This window comes from Hylobates moloch, unplaced genomic scaffold (genome assembly GCF_009828535.3).
Source record: "Hylobates moloch isolate HMO894 unplaced genomic scaffold, HMol_V3 SCAFFOLD_6, whole genome shotgun sequence".
NCBI lineage: Eukaryota > Metazoa > Chordata > Mammalia > Primates > Hylobatidae > Hylobates > Hylobates moloch.
The window spans coordinates 62,749,194-62,763,861 of NW_026652281.1; the positions used below are offsets into that span (position 1 = coordinate 62,749,194).

General features: G+C 36.4%; 1 long non-coding RNA gene across 1 annotated transcript; it reads left to right on the top strand.

Moving 5' to 3' along the window:
* The first annotated feature begins 729 nt into the window (after nt 1-729).
* Nucleotides 730-13,341, top strand: LOC131383645 (uncharacterized). Its single transcript, XR_009213813.1, has 3 exons — nt 730-1,040; nt 11,665-11,732; nt 13,206-13,341. It is a non-coding gene; the product is annotated as an uncharacterized LOC131383645 (long non-coding RNA).
* Nucleotides 13,342-14,668: the final 1,327 nt, after the last annotated feature.

Consider the following 14,668-nt stretch of genomic DNA (forward strand, 5'->3'; position numbering starts at 1 on the left):
CAGCAGATAAGAATTTTAATAATCAAGTGACAGGATGATCCGTTCTGTGGACACCACTCAGCCTCTTTCTGCAGCCACTTCTGCCGTCGCCCAATGGGCCCATGAACAAAGTAACAGTGGTGGCAGGGATGGAGGATATGTATGGGCTAGGCACCATGGACTTCCACTCCCCAAGGCTGAACTGGCTATGGTCACTGCTGAGTGCCCAGTTTGCCAGCAGCAGAGACCAACACTGAGCCCTCGGTATGGCACCATTCCTTGGGGTGATCAGCCACCTGCCACCAGGTGGATTATATTGGACCTCTTCTATCATGGAAAGAGTAGAGGTTTGTCTTCACTGGAATAGACACTTACTCTGGAAATGGATTTGCCTATTCTGCACACAATGCTTCTGCCAAGACTACCATCCATGGACTCATGGAATGCCTTATCCACTGTCATGGTATTCCACATAGCATTGCCTCTGACCAAGGCACTCACTTTACAGCTAAAGAAGTGCAGCAGTGGGCTCAAGCTCATGGAATTCACTGATCTTACCTTACTCCCCATCAACCTGAAGCAGCTGGATTGACAGAATAATGGAATGGTCTTTTGAAGTCACAATTACCATGCCAACTAGGTGACAATTCTTTGCAGGGCTGGGGCAAAGCTCTCCAGAAGGCCATGTATGCTCTGAATAAGCGTCTAATGATATGGTACAGATTCTCCCACAGCCAGGATTCACAGGTCCAGGAATCGAGGGTGGAAGCAGAAGTGGCACCACTCGCCATCACCCCTACTGTTCCAATAGCAAAATTTTTGTTTCCTGTTCCTGTGACATTACATTCTGCTGGCCTAGCTAGAAGTCTTTGTTCCAGAGAGAGGAAAGCTGCCACCAGGAGACACAACAACCATTCCATTAAACTGGAAGTTAAGATTGCCACCTAGACACTTTGGGCTTCTACATTTAAGTCAATAGGCTAAGAAGAGAGTTACAGGGTTGGCTGGGGTGATTGACCCGGACGATCAAATTGAAATCGGTCTACTACTCCACAATGGAGGTAAGGAAGAGTATGCATGGAATACCGGAGATCCATTAGGGCATCTCTTAGTATTACCATGCTCTGTGATTAAGGTCAATGGGAAACTACAACAGCTCAATCCAGGCAGGACTACAAATGGCCCAGACCCTTCAGGAATGAATGTTTGTGTCACTCCACCAGAAAAAAAAAAAGAAGGGAAGAAAGAAAGAAAAAAAAACAAACACATGACCTGCTGATGTGCTTGCTGAAGGCAAAGGGAATATAGAATGGGTAGTAGAGGTAGGTAGTCATCAATACGAGCTACAACCACATGACCAGCTGCAGAAACAAGGACTGTAATTATCATGAGTGTTTCCTTCTTCTTTTGTTAAAAACATGTATGTATGCATTTTTTTTGTGAAAAACATTGATGTATACCCTTGTATTAACAAAAACATCTTCATTTTATTTCCTTTTTCCTTTATCATGTGACATAAGACTTATTGACTTCCTATCAGCTTTTAAGTATTGTTAACTTTATGTAATAGCATTTGAGTTAGGGATTATTGTATTACACTTGTACAAAGGATAGTTGTATTATGTTAGGTGTAATTATGACCTTATTATTGTCTTTGTTTGAAGATTATATATGATCTCAGGAGATGTGTATGCATTCAGGTTGACAAGGGGTGGACTTGTGATGGTTAATACTGTCAGCTTGATTGAATTTAAGGATGCAGAGTATTGATTCTGGGTGTGTTTGTGAGGGTGTTGCCAAAGGAGGTTTACATTTAAGTCAGTGGCCCAGGAAAGGCAGACCCACCCTTAATCTGGGTAGGCACCATCTAATCAGCTGAAATATAAATTGGGCAGAAAAAAAACATGAAAAGAGAGACTGGCCTAGCCTCTCAGCCTTCATCTTTCTGCCATGCTGGATGCTTCCTACCCTTGAACAACGGATTCCAAGTTCTTCAGTTTTGGGAGTCGGACTGTTTATCCTTGCTCCTCAGCTTGCAGACGGCCTATTGTGAGACCTCGTAATCATGTGAGTTAATATTTAATAAACTCCCCTTCTAATATATATAAACTCCCCTTCTAATATGATATATATGTGTGTGTGTGTGTGTGTATATATATATATCCATTAGTTCTGTCCCTCTAGAGAACCCTGACTAATACAGACCCACTAATAGTATTCTTTGCTTCTCTTATGACATGCCCACTTCCTTAGTGCAGGAAACCTTTTCTTTTTTTTTTTTTTTTTATTATACTTTAGGTTTTAGGGTACATGTGCACAATGTGCAGGTTTGTTACATATGTATCCATGTGCCATGTTGATTTCCTGCACCCATTAGCTCGTCATTTAGCATTAGGTATATCTCCTAATGCTGTCCCCGCCCCCCCACCCCCCACCCCACAACAGTACCCGGAATGTGATGTTCCCCTTCCTGTGTCCATGGGTTCTCATTGTTCAATTCCCACCTATGAGTGAGAACATGCGGTGTTTGGTTTTTTGTCCTTGCGATAGTTTACTGAGAATGATGGTTTCCAGTTTCATCCATGTCCCTACAAAGGACACGAACTCATCATTTTTTATGGCTGCATAGTATTCCATGGTGTATATGTGCCACATTTTCTTAATCCAGTCTATTGTTGTTGGACATTTGGGTTGGTTCCAAGTCTTTGCTATTGTGAATAGTGCCGCAATAAACATACGTGTGCATGTGTCTTTATAGCAGCATGATTTATACTCCTTTGGGTATATACCCAGTAATGGGATGGCTGGGTCAAATGGTATTTCTAGTTCTAGATCCCTGAGGAATCGCCACACTGACTTCCACAATGGTTGAACTAGTTTACAGTCCCACCAACAGTGTAAAAGTGTTCCTATTTCTCCACATCCTCTCCAGCAGCTGTTGTTTCCTGAAACACCAAAAGCAATGGCAACAAAAGCCAAAATTGACAAATGGGATCTCATTAAACTAAAGAGCTTCTGCACAGCAAAAGAAACTACCATCAGAGTGAACAGGCAACCTACAGAATGGGAGAAAATTTTTGCAACCTACTCATCTGACAAAGGGCTAATATCCAGAATCTACAATGAACTCAAACAAATTTACAAGAAAAAAACAAACAACCCCATCAAAAAGTGGGCAAAGGACATGAACAGACACTTCTCAAAAGAAGACATTTATGCAGCCAGAAAACACATGAAGAAATGCTCATCATCACTGGCCATCAGAGAAATGCAAATCAAAACCACAGTGAGATACCATCTCACACCAGTTAGAATGGCCATCATTAAAAAATCAGGAAACCTTTTCAAACCTCAGGAGACATAAGCATTGCTCTTTATCATCTCCATTAATCCAAATGTTTATATTTCTTTTTTTTTTGAGACAGAGTCTTGCTCTGTCGCCCAGGCTGGAGTGCAGTGGCGCAATCTCGGCTCACTGCAAGCTCCGCCTCCCGGGTTCACGCCATTCTCCTGCCTCAGCCTCTCCGAGTAGCTGGGACTACAGGCGCCCGCCACCACGCCCGGCTAATTTTTTGCATTTTTAGTAGAGATGGGGTTTCACCGTGGTCTCGATCTCCTGACCTCGTGATCCACCCACCTCGGCCTCCCAAAGTGCTGGGATAACAAGCGTGAGCCACCGCGCCCGGCCCCAAATGTTTATATTTCTATCTTAACATAAGATATTTCAGTTTCTTAAAGTTTATAAATTTGTAACTCAAAAATCAAGTGGAATAGTGGCAACTACTTGGCTACTGTATTTTATTTTGCTATATCTTACTCAAGGCAATGAGCAGAAAGTGCATTATACGCCTCTTAATAGGAATGATGAGTCATGTGTTAAAAAAGATAAAAAATATTTATTAGTAATTCAAATACACTATCTTATCATATTAAAACAATAACCAGTTAGTCTGGCATTCTTCATCCAATACATGAAAAAGTATTTACGCTGCTGCTTTTAAAAACTGTATACATTTGACTATTGGTGCTTAATTAGATTTCTTAATGAATTGAATTTAGTGAGTCTTACAGTAAATAATAATATACTGAGAATGGTTTGCTCCAGTTATTTGCCAGATGGATATATAAGCAGCATCTCCATACTCACACACACTCACATGTATGCACTAGTGAAATGGGTGTGAGAGTAAGGAGCATGGCAGGATGGACCAGAACTCCCATGAGAATGGTTAAGGGTGGTAGTTGCTGCTCCTGATGCAAGGGTATCATCAACTCTACAACCCTTTGGTGACAAGTTCTTCTATTCTCCTGAATTATATTACTCTCTTCATAAGGCTGTGTCCTGTTTCATTAAAGAAAGTATATACTTTTACATGTGTCTGTTGGATATTTTTCACCAATCACGTAGTTATTTTGTTTGAAATTACGGAGATTGATTTTAGATATGATATTAATGCAAACACCACAGATGTGAGTTGTAGTAAAACTTGGGGGACTCTTGATAATACTGTATTTCCAAGATGTCTTCAGGCCACATTTATTTAGACCATAATTATTTGGTCTGAGTATCTGAGAACAATTATTTCAATGGAGTAGAGCCACTGGCCCTTGTCTCTGAGTTTGGCTATCAAAGTGGTAACTGCTTGTATGTTATGTGAAGATTTATGGGGGTCTTCATTGACTTGAAGACAATAATATACTCTTAAAAATTCTCAAGTTCTTTCCAACTAGAATAAGTACATTCAAAACTCAAATTCCCAAACTAAAACATATAAACTATGTGCAAATAAGCAACAAACTACAATCATATTAGTTTATAAACCACTTTAAACATTATTTTCCAATCACTAAATGGTTGATATTATTATTAATGAACAAATTATTTGCATGCATAACAACATCCTCTTTTCCTCTATTACCTTTTTCTATCTTCCGCATTCACCACAGATGGCTTTAAAAATGTTTCACTGAGATAGGATTTATTGTAAAATTAGGCAAATACAAAAACCAAATATAAAATATTTTATGTAAAGATGCTTGGAACAATCTGATAATGGAGGAGAATGGTTCAAATTAACTCTAACTGTGTTAAGTTTCTCTTAGCATTAGCAGTAACCAAGACTGCTTGCCATCAGTGTTAACACCTATTACACATTTCAAACAACTACATATTTGATTCTGATTTTGATATTCAGCCAATTGAATTTGGAATGTAAATAGAGAACTTTCACTTCTATTTTTTTAATGTATTTAGTTTTGAAGATGTAAAATATATTAAATTGGTGCAAAAGTAATTGCAGTTTTTGCCACTACTTTCAATGGCAAAAATCGCAATTACTTTTTTGCACCAAGTTAATAAACTATCCCTTTATAAATACTGGACCCTCACACCACAATGTACAAAAGATATGTACAAGAGGTCTAAAATATAATATGAAATGAGCACTTGGCCAGATGCGGTGGCTCATCCAGCACTTTAGGAGGCCTAGGTGAGCAGATCACTTGAGGTTAGGAGTTTGAGACCAGGCTGCCCAACATGGTGAAACCCCGTCTCTACTAAAAATAGAAAAATTAGCCAGGTGTGGTGGTGGGCACCTGTAATCCCAGCTACTTGGAAGGTTGAGGTTGAAGAATCAATTAAAACTGGGAGGCTGAAGTTGCAGTGAGCCAAGATCGCGCCACTGCACTCCAACCTGGGTGACAAAGCAAGACTCCATTTCGAATAAATAAATAAATAGAAAATTGAGCACCAAAATAAAAAACAATAGTCAGCTGGTTGGTATAAGAAGGACTGACTTAAAAATCACTATATATTTCTGTCATCTAGAGCTGTAGTGGTATGGAAAACTGATACATGATCTGAAGTAATTCAGCACTCAATTAAAAAAACTGAAACAACTTGATGATAGTAGTGGATAAAGTGTGGAAAATTGCCACTCATCCATACAATTGAGGAGACAGTCTACGAACTGATTCAGAGTATGGGATACAATTGCCAATATCTATCTAAGAATGTGACATTCTTTATGACCTACTGTTAGAAATGAGTGTACATTTATGAACTGAGCATGTAAATGGTAACACTGTTAATACTTTCAAAACACTGATAATTATCTAAAGGCAAAATATCAAGTGACTTTAGTAAATAATAGAGCATTATTAAACATAATGTCAGTAACCATTAAAATGTGCCAACTATATGTTTTGTTAGGAAACAATCTCCAAGATAAAATCAAGACTGTAAATTTAAAAGATGAGATTTAGAATACTGTGTATACTATATTAGCATTTGTATACAAACTATGTTATCATTTGAATAAAAATGTATTATGCCTATGCATATCCTAGGATATAAATGGGTCATCTATGGAAATTGGTAAACAAATTACACCCAAATCTAATATCAGTGGAAAGGGCATTTCTAGTGGCTGAGATGTGGTGGAAAGGTGATTTACATTTCACTGCATGTGCATATATTTCCTCTTTAAAACTAAGTTTGAAAATATTTTAAAACACATTCTCAACACTTTCAACATAATCATGTCCAAGGTTATTATTGCACAGTGTAAATAATGAAGCCAATGTTTGCATTAAATCAATATTTATGACATTCGGAAGTTGGAATGGAAGAATACTATTGGTAAGCTTTTCAGCATGTGGCCAAATAACATTAAAATTGACTTATTCAGTAACTGTACCTAAAAAGTTATATCACTCTGAGCCTGTGTTAATTCAGCTGAATAAATCATGCTTGTTCAAAGTGGGCAACTATAGACTCTGTTTGTATAGCAAGGCCTTTATCTGAACTACTGTATACTCACAAGATTTTAAGAAAAATTGAACATAAAATTCCATGATCCTATGAGTCACTGAATTTGCCTAATCTGACTGAATAACAAAGGAAGAGAACTACCCACCTCCTGAGTATAAATGATCAAATTGATTGAATGAATGAAAGTGCTTGTGTGTGTGTGTGTGTAAACCTCAGATACTTTAATACAATTATATAATTTTACAGGGCTTAATGCAGCTATCTTGTCAATTGCAACTAAATGCATATGCAAACTTCTAAATAAAAGAGATAGTATGTAAATAGTTCAAATGTCACTGTTTACTCAGTAAGTAAAAAGTCCAAGTCTACTTCCAGAGTGGTGCATATACAGTCAAAGGATATTTGGATTTATTACTTGAGGAGCCCTGTTAATTTTCTTATTCTGGCTCATTTTTACATTTACAACAGGAAAACATCCCTCTATGATTAAGAACCTGGAACAGTGCCTGTCAGTTATGAATCCTATAGTGTCAAGAACTTTATACTTCTGGTCTCAGACAGGATTTATTCCTGTGGAAAAGGCAGTAACTATTTAGTTAGTGAAGATTTTGCCCTCATAAATTCTTCATAACATCATTCATTGCCATAAAATTCATAAAGGCAGTAGGGGTGCATTCTGATTTATCATCTGATTCAGCACAAAACATTGAGCACAGGAATTTAAACACACAGCACATGGTAGCATGCCTAATTTCAAAGAAACCAGTATAATAATTCGACCCCTCTTTAATTTTTTTAAAAATCTGAAATACCTAAAGTCACATAATTTGAATCAGTAGGCAAACTGCCATCAGAAATGAAATAACAGGCCCTGTGCTGTTTCACTGCAAATATTTATTCTTGGTTTATTTTATTATTATTATTATTATTATACTTTAAGTTCTAGGGTACATATGCACAATGTGCGGGTTTGTTACATATGCATACATGTGCCATGTTGGTGTGCCACACCCATTAACTCATCATTTACATTGGGTATATCTCCTAATGCTTTCCCTCCCCTGTCCCTCCACCCCACAACAGGCCCTGGTGTGTGATGTTCCCCTTCCTGTGTCCAAGTGTTCTCATTGTTCAATTCCCACCTATGAGTGAGAACATGCTGTGTTTGGTTTTTTGTTCTTGTGATAGTTTGCTGAGAATGATGGTTTCCAGCTTCATCCATGTCCCTACAAAGGACAAGAACTCATCCTTTTTTATGGCTGCATAGTATTCCATGGTGTATATGTGCCACATTTTCTTAATCCAGTCTATCATTGATGGACATTTGGGTTGGTTCCAAGTCTTTGCTACTGTGAATAGTGCTGCAATAAACATACGTGTGCATGTGCCTTTATAGCAGCATGATTTATAATCCTTTGGGTATATACCCAGTAATGGGATGGCTGGGTCAAACAATATTTCTGGTTCTAGATCCTTGAGGAATCTCCACACTGTCTTCCACAATGGTTGAATTAGTTTACAGTCCCACCAACAGTGTAAAAGTGTTCCTATTTCTCCACATCCTCTGCAGCACCTGTTGTTTCCTGACTTTTTAATGATCACCATTCTAACAGGTGTGAGATGGTATCTCATTGTGGTTTTGATTTGCATTTCTTTGATGGCCAGTGATGATGAACATTTTTTCATATGTCTGTTGGCTGCATAAATGTCTTCTTGTTTTATTTCTAAAACTTAAAATGTGAGATTTATTATTAATTTTGTGGCTGTTTTCTATAACACTATTTAGATGCCACACATAGAAATCTTATTGCTCTTTTATCATAGTGACTGTAGACTCAATGAAGACTTGGGTCTCTGTGATAACCTAGCACAGGCTACATTAACTGCTTTTGGAGAAAAGTGCTCAAGATAACTTTGAATCTTCTAACTGTATATATTATTATGTACAAAATTTTCTTGGATTGAGAGTATTCAATTATAAAAGTAAAAAGGTGTGAACTTTCAGAAATTCTGAGAACAATGTATTGGGGAGAAAATACCTAGAAGTAAAGAGAAATGGATGATATCGAGTATCAATTCTTATATCTTCATTACTTTGTACAGTTAAAAATCATTTAACTATTTGGAGACCAAGATATACAATGTAAAACCTGACTTTTTCTTAAGCTTTAATGATTTACAGATTAGTGCAGTGGTGTCTAAGAAGTATGTAGTGGTGCCTAGATGATGACCAAGTTAATCATTGAGATGATGAGAGAAATTACTGTAATTTCTGTTCCAATTTTAATTCACCCTTTTAAATCGATATTTGCATGTTTTACAGTGTACATAACGTTAGAATAGTAGAGTATGTACAATCTCTTTAGTCTTAATTTTTTTAATTGAAAGGAGTAGATATTTTAAAAGTACATGGAAACTGCTGAATTGAGTAATTAGATGATATGATTTTAAAGTAAATAAAGGTTCTTTTTGACATGTTGAAGACTTTTTTTTTAATCTAATTTGCCCAGGAAAGCTACTACGTAGATTTTCATAGTCTTGTATTAATTTAACTATTCTGTTTCCCCTTTGATCCACTGCTATTTGTATATTTTGATAAGCTGGTGCATAACTCTGTAACACAGAAAACAGCTGATGGCTAGCTAGATCCAGTTCTTCCTCAGACCAGACATTTTCAATAAAATGAAAATAGTAATACATAAGTATCATATCCTGAGGAGATATTAGCCCAATCTCTCAATACATTTTATTACAAATATCAATATAAGAAGATAATAATTGTTTTAACCAGGTCTGTACAGAATTCTCTTGGTCATGACTGTTCAGCCAAGAATATTTCTTTTCTTCTGGTACAGGGACTGCATCTCACACACGGGAATTTTTATCTCCTCTTTCCAGGTTGAAAAGAGATTAGAATGACATTTTTACATTTGCTGCTTTGGAAGTGCCTTTAGCCCAAAATAATTCTTATACCCACATGGCATATTTTGGGGTACATATTCTTCCATTCATCAATATCTGTTATTTTATAATTTGTTTCCCAGCTGATGTATCAGTTTTCAATTTGTTTTACCCCATCCTGCCTTCCTTTAGATGAATAAAATACTCTCAGTCCATTTTTCCTCAATTTACTTATTTATTTATGCATGTTTTGTTGTGCTTTAAATAATGATTCAAGATTTACAACATGGATTATTCACTTAGTTGATAAAAAATATTATTTTCAAACATTCCCCACAGTCCTAAAATCTTATACACAAATTCCATTTAATTTTTATACCTTGCATCATTGTATTCATACATTTTAGTTAGTATTCAGAATTCCCTAGATGTTTTTTATTTGCCTGGTACTGTCAATGTTTAATAAATTTCATTTATTTATATTTATTTATTTATTTATTTATTTATTTATTTATTTATTTATTATTTTTTGAGATGGAGTCTCACTCCGTCGCCAGGCTGGAATGCAGTGGTATGATCTCGGCTCACTGCAACCTCTGCCTCCCAGGTTGAAGTGACTGTCCTGCCTCAGCCTCCCGAGTAGCTGGGACTACAGGCGCATGCCACCACGCCCTGCTAAATTTTGTATTTTTAGTAGAGACGGGGTTTCACTGTGTTGGCCAGGATGGTCTCAATCTCTTGACCTCGTAATCCATTGGCATCGGCCTCCCAAAATGCTGGGATTACAGGTGTAAGCAACGGCACCTGGCCATAAATTTCTATTTTAAATTCATACTTCAGTCTTTGTTTCCTTTCATCTATTCTTATAAGTCTGTGTTTCCTTCTTAATAAAAATTTGCCTTAATAATTTTTATTTCTTTAGAGCAGGTTTTCTGGAGATAAATCCCCCAGTTTTGTTGTTGTTATTGTTGTGAGTGTTATCTGGAAGAATTTGTACTTCTAATATTTAAAGGATATTGAATATAGTTGTTCTTTCTTTGTTGTTATCAAGGAGCCTCTAGACATCACAATTCTAGCATAAAAATTTTATTATTATTTTTTATTGAACAAGTCTTTTCATTTTTATTGTGGGTTTTTGATTTACATAGATGTAAAATGTCTATTTAGAGACTTCCTTATATTTTGGATATCCACTTTTAAACTAATTGCAACATTAATATAAATTATTCAACCAGTATGTAAATATGAAGCAGAATAATAAAAAGAATAAGAATATTTCAGGGTTCTTGCAGCCTAGACCTAATTTTTATTACTATGTCTTACTTTCTCAAAGTATCTATATCTATGATTTATATATAGACATATCTATATATCTTAATTTTGTATCCATGATTTACTTGCATTTAAAATATATGTTTTTTCAAACATCTAGCTTTCCTAAAAAATATATTTTGTGTGTTTCTTGGTCTAAAGCTTTTAAAACTGGCATCATGTAACGCTCTGCATTATTTATTTCACTCAACACTATGTTTCTACAACTCATCCAAGTTACTGTTGTAGTAGGTTGTTCATTAATTTCCAATGCTTTAAGTATTCCATTATGTGCAAATATTAAATTCACTAACTCACCTCAAGTGAGTGAATGACTGCCTTATTTCCAGGTTGGTGTATTTTTTATCCTTTGTGAAAAGTGCAGTCAGATATTTTGTACGTGTCTCTTGGTGAGTAGAGAAAATTTTTCTAAGTCATATACTTAAGAATATAATATCTGTTTTAAAAGTTTGTAAATGCTCACCTTTTCAAGATAACTCCAAATTATTTCTAAAGAGTTTATAGCAATCTACACTATCATTTTTAATGAATAAGAATTACCCATTTTTAAATCTTTTGCCTACACTCAATGTCTTAGACATTTTATTGCTGCTAATGGTGGGTATAGATATGTATATCTTTGTAGTCTTAATTTACATGTCCTTCTTTTGTAATAAGACTTAATTCATTTATTTTTCTAGCCACAAGAAACCCTGAGTTAAAGTAGAAGGAAGAACTACATCATTGAATTATGTCTATATTTCAGGAAGTAAGTGGCTAACTCTATCCCTGCACTCTTTCTTAGTCAACTTATTTGTCTGGCTTGTACAATCAGACAGAAATTAGCATTCTTTTTCTCATTCAGTCACACTTTTACCTTTCCCCATGACCCTGGTCAATCATCTACAGTGAGATGTTTTGAACCATTAAATACTGTGCCTCTCCCTATTTTTAAGTATATTATACTCTAGTGTAAGCTCTGAGTGTGTGTGTGTGTGTTTGTGTGTGTGTGTGTATCACAGCATTGGGTACCTCTTATAGTCAGGAACTATGTCAAAGTAGCATTAAATTACTCATGTGTACCAGAGCACCTCCCTCATTGCATGTATTCATCAAATTAGACTATAGAATTTTTTTTTAAATTTGCTCCCTTTAATAGAAATCCATTTGCATAGCATTCATTGACTCAAGGAGTGGCCCTCAACTATATTGCACTTCATTTGGCATAGTGGGAAACAATATTCAAATAGCTAATTCTAATAGAAGTGAATGAAATATATGAAGAAATTTCAAGCCATGAGTTACGAATTGTAATGGAAAAAGTAAAGCATAGTAAGAGAAATAATAAAACGGAGATTACTTTCAAGTCTTTCTTTAAATTATTGGTATGGATATAAAGTTGGAATAAAACGAAGGTTATCTCATACTGATGAAACTAAGAAACAGTATGGCTTATTCAAAATTTTTGAATCCAACTTTACCTGGAGGATATGTTCAAATAGTGATGAGTCATTAGGCTAGAAGGTAGAGTGGAAGGTTCATGGCATTACAAAGAATTGAAATAGTATTCCAGGTTTTTAATGGAATGATATAAATGTAATTATTTAGAGAAATCTAGTATTGAAGAAAGGTAATTCTTTTATGTCAGAGTAAAAATGTTAAAGAATAATTGGATTAGAGGTCCTCTCTCAGTTCTGTAATATATTCATGTTAATATTTATCTTTTTCTCTTTGATTTTATGGTAAATGTAGTCTGTAATTATATCAAAATTAATGACACACTATTCATCTGCCTTATATCCTCCAGAGTTATTTCTTTATGCAGAGATGGAATGACAAGAAAATTCTTGTGTTGTAGATAATTTCCTATTTAGTTTGATTTTCCTGGCATATTTACTGATGGGAGCAACAAAATCTGTTCCTGTTGAAACACTACTATCCCAAGAGGGAAAGCACTCTACCATATCTTCTTAGAAAAAAAGAGAAAAATATATACACTTGAAATCTTAAACAAGAATTAAACAAACATATATGTAAAATTAGAACTATCTGCCTATATGAAAGAACAAATTAAATCACCAGGTGAATTAAAGTTTTGTTTTCTATATCCAATTACTGTTTCTATATTCAATTTTATAAATAAATTAATTCCTGGCTATGTTAAGCATGCCAACACAGCCTTTAGAGATATAATTAATCAACTAAGGAAACCATTTAACAAATGACTTGTCTATGTTCTTAGGTATGTGACTGTTCACTGGTGGCCAGCTTTTACTGTGAGTCTAAAAGAAAAGAGGAATATGTTATAGTACACTTTAAGAAGGAGGAATGTGAAAAAAATTATGTCTGTCTTTTTCAGCATAGAAATTAACATGACCCAAATAAACTCCACTTCATGAGAAGAATCTCCCATGCTACCAATTAATTAGTTAATTAGTTTAAAAACATACGTGCCATAAGAATTAGTAGATCTATATTAATTTATAAAATATGTCTTATTTACTCTGTTTAGGATTTTAATCATACCAAGATGGTTTTTAAGAACTTAAAGGTAGTTTTCTACTAAATAAAGCAAAGAAGAGTTTAAACAGATAAACTTGATGTATAATGACTAAGCAGGACAATCACATTTTTGGTTCCTGATTTACACAGAAGTAAAATGTCTATTAAGAGGCCCTAATGACAGATTAAATAGCCAGAGTGGACTTTTGTTTCTGTCATTCTGAGACAAAGTTGGTTCCTTAATAGATGCTACCGCTGAAACCAACTAAAGTTATTGAAAAAAATGGCTTAAATTATAATTTTAAGTGAAACAATAAGTTGACATGTTGGGGAGGACTACTTAGAGGCTGAAAACTAAATGGAGGTCAGAAGCAGATATAAGCAGAAAATGGAAAAAGGCTTTTTCTTTGAGCATAACTGCTCGACATAAGTTTTGATTTCTGTTGAGAACAAACTAGGAGATGAAACTCAGAGCTAGATAGCTGACTGGACGCAGCCAGGAAGAACATCTCCCATCCAGAGACTAGGACATAGGGAAGAATGTCACACCAAGCAGATCTTTGGAGGGAAGGCATTGAAAGTGGATGGAGGGAGGACACAGATACTAGGCTGAAGGAAGAAGCAGGGAACCCTGCACATGACTACCGAACACTGGAGCTTGTTCCTGGCCCCCAGTGGCTTCTGGGGAAGAGATGAGTTGAACACAGGAGGGATGGCCTGCTCTCACCACGAACCTCTGGAATCTTAACAGCAGGAGAGGCCATGACCTCCACAGATACTTGAGCTGGCAGGGAGAGCTGCTTAGAGAGGTGGTAGGGGCAGGACTCCAGCCTGTGTGGAGCCCAGAGGGTGTGAGGCGGGAACATCTGCAGCGGAGCAGGGCCAGGGACTTCCGTTCCCCAAGGCTGGACATGATCCCTAGGAGACTTTAGTCTCAGGGTGACTGTCAGATCTATGCAGAGCAGGGCTCTCTTGCCCATGAGATGGAGTTGGTCTGATCTGAGCACCATTTTTCCTACTGGCCTCTTGCAGCACAGTCTTGAATTCCCACCAAGATGCTTCCTAGGGGTCCTCATCATATCTTCTTGGCTGGCAGACGCAGACCACACCGACCCTTGGAGAGCACCAGCAGAGTAGACCCTGATGACATGCACCAGCCCACCTGCACCATCCTGCCACCATAGCCTGTCCCCACTGCTTTGT